The following is a 3422-nucleotide window of genomic DNA, read 5'->3' on the forward strand; positions in this document are numbered from 1 at the left end:
AAATTATAAAGGTTAATAATATTATGTTATACATGCTTATAATTTTTTATACTAATATTATATTCATATTTCATATTTTTAAATTATTTGCAAATTTAAAATGATATATAATTTAAATAAATTTTAAATTGGTTTATTCATTGTTACAAGAATAATTTTTAGAATTTTATCTTAAAATCTAATCTACTCAAATAATATCAATATTGTATGTTCATGCACATTTATAATAATGCGATAGTCTAAACGTACGAATCTGGAAAGGGGAAGGGAGAACTGGAAAAGGGAAGAGCGTGTGGGTTGTATCCGGACGTATAGACACAGCCCATGCGCCTTTCCTTTTTTATGTTCTGTTTACCTTTTCTAGTATCAACCTGGAAAGGAAAGAAAGAGCTGGAAAAGGGAAGAGGGGTGGTGTATGCTCGAAAATATAGACACAATGCACATCCTTTCCCCTCTCTGCGTTAAGTATGATATAAAAATGAAATTATGAATTATTGTGTACAAAAAAATTGGGAATTTGGATACGAAATATAGGAAGCAAATACATAATTAAAAAGTCTGATGTATTGCTTCATTTTCGTTAAATAGGTAACAAAATACTTTTCATGTTATTTTCGTCGCTTCTATAAACGTAATGGAAAATTGAAACCTGACAATTGTAAGTATGCTCAAATCATTAATTTGATTCTGAAAGGACCCATGCTACCTTAGAACGAAGTTACAGGAGAGTTAAGGGAAACGAGAAGAATTAGATAAAATTTATAACAATCAAAGGTAAATTAAAAATGCTATATATAAAATACTGTCTTACTTATTGCTTTAACGTAGTTTCTAAGTGCTGGAAATGGGGTTCGAGATGTAACGGAAGCACCCTTCCGTGATGATTCAGTAGCTATACTGAATGCGGAAGAACGTAATTATAAAATGACGTAAGAAACTAACCAAGTCACTAGTTTCCAATCTACAACCAGAAAAACATGTTTGATGGAATAAGAAAAATCAGATTCCGCCAAAAACGTTTGTTGGCCCTGAAAAGGGCCGATTGTGTCAATGCAGGGCGGAATTAAGTACGTTCTCCACGGATTCGGCGAGCCAATTGAATATCCTTGGGCATGATGGTAACTCGCTTAGCGTGAATAGCGCACAAGTTGGTATCTTCGAAAAGTCCAACCAAGTAAGCTTCACTAGCTCTCACGGAGAGCGACGGTTCCTGGCCTGTAACGATGAGGTTTCTTTACTCCTCCTGTGGCGGGAGCACTCTTTCTTGCAGCCTTGGTTGCCAACTGCTTCCTTGGCGCTTTTCCTCCAGTTGACTTACGAGCAGTTTGCTTGGTACGAGCCATTTTCAAATCAGGGATAGCCTCGTCACTACGAAAGTTTAGATGCAGATTAAAATTCGGCGTCATAAAACGCGCTCATTTATTCATTTTCTTACCACTGTCCCTAGAGAATGGAGTACCCGTCGTTCGTTGGCTAGAGGGACAAAGCGGGGAGTCCGCGTTGCTGATCTACTAGGATTGTCAGAGAGGGGAGGATGCATTGTTCATTGGGTACTGGCGACATAGAGGGGATATGATTCGCGGTGTGCATAAAATTAGGGCCAAAATCTACGACATCATTCTTCGTTCGATTTCCTTGGGCGTAGTACTTACTACTTGCTGCTGAAGAATGACTGGATGCGGAAAGGGTGGCAAAGGATTGGGAAAAGGAGGAGCGAAACGCCATAGCAAAGTTCTTCGTAATAACATTCAGGGAATCACGAAGCCAGCTATCCGCCGTTTGGCTCGTAGGGATGGTGTCAAGCGCATTTCTGGCTTGATTTACTAAAAATCAATGCATTAAAACACATAGTTTAAAATTGAGTTTTTATTATATTCATCGAACCATTGATTTTTTACTTTCCAGGTACAAGTTTTGATGTATTTAATCGTAAAAGTCACATTTCGAATAACAGACTTATAACTCGCTAGTATGAGAATTTAAAACAAAATTTATTTATAACTTTTTACTCACATTGAGTATTTACTAACAATGAACAGTCTCTTTTAAAACAGACTAATAAATACACACAAATAATACAGATGCATAATAACATAAGAATATTTATTTGTGTTCGTCCATCTACATCATTTCGAAGTATATTCCAGAGCTCATGAGAATATATCGGAAAACTTCTTATTACAATAAAACAATTTAAAGTTGTAAAAAAAATTACACCATTCTGTTTACACGACTTATAAGAATATATCGGAATAAATTCCTATCACATTGCAATTGATCTAAAGTTGGATAAAATGAGGCTGATAAAAATTATGCGTCGTTGGATAACACAGCCACACAAAAAAAAGTGTGCGGATCTGGTAACAAGCAACACGTATTCCTATGGATTTTGGGGCGCTGAATTCAAATTCGGTATCAAAAATCACCCATCACGTCATGGTTGAGCCATAACCTCAAAAAATGACGAAAAATTATGCACTGAGCCAAATAAATTTCAAAATAATGCCAGTGATGCAAATTTTCACTTCAAAAACAATAATAAAATATCAAATTACATAAAGATTGGATTTAGATGGTTGAACATTTAGTAACATAAATATGTTATTTCCTCTCAGATTATGTAATTAACTTTCGTAATAGCCAATATGTTTTAAAATGATGAATTAATTATCAACTTATTTTACAAAAACTCACATTTTCTAATTGATATAAGTCATAAAAAATTTTTTTTGGTTAACGTTTTAGTTATAATAATAATAATATTCTCATGAGTTCTATATTAGCAAATTATAAAGGTTATTAATATTATGTTATACATGCTTATAATTTTTTATACTAATATTATATACATATTTCATATTTTTAAATTATTTGCAAATTTAAAATTATATATAATAGCAAATTATAAAAATGAGTATAAAAGTGAGCGCGCGCGCATGACAGTCTAGTAATTATAACGCAAGCACTTTACAATATATAATACACTTATACGTATTTACGTTCGCACCAGATTTTAAAAGGTTACAAAATATTGAAAGGCGTTTCAACTTTTCAAAAAGATATCACGGATATCGAAGACCTCAAAAATGCCCGCACACCATATTTCGAAGATTTCACAAACCTTTTCAACAATTTCAAAAGGTTGCACATTAGTTTAGAAGATTTCAAATTATTTCGCATAAATTTCTAAATATTTATGTATACATACGTACATACATAAAGAAATACAAACATGCATACATATATACAGTACTTACATAGATTAGACATGAGTTTTTATTTCGTTAATTCATTATTTTAAATCGAGGTCAAGAATCATGTAGGATGTCTAGTGACCTTGAAATCCTTGAAAGCAGGAAAATTCCTTGAATTTTTAATTCTTTAATTTATCAAGATATAATTTATGTTTTGTTCATCATAGA

General features: G+C 32.8%; 1 protein-coding gene and 1 pseudogene across 1 annotated transcript in view; both read right to left on the reverse strand.

Annotated features, from left to right (window-relative positions):
* The window catches only part of LOC117180237 (glutamate receptor ionotropic, kainate 1-like), a 709739-nt gene that overhangs the window by 89827 nt on the left and 616490 nt on the right, over window positions 1–3422 (reverse strand). The window lies entirely within an intron of this gene.
* On the reverse strand, window positions 1064–1381 carry LOC117180240 (annotated as a pseudogene).

Source organism: Belonocnema kinseyi, chromosome 9 (assembly GCF_010883055.1).
Source record: "Belonocnema kinseyi isolate 2016_QV_RU_SX_M_011 chromosome 9, B_treatae_v1, whole genome shotgun sequence".
NCBI classification, from domain to species: domain Eukaryota; kingdom Metazoa; phylum Arthropoda; class Insecta; order Hymenoptera; family Cynipidae; genus Belonocnema; species Belonocnema kinseyi.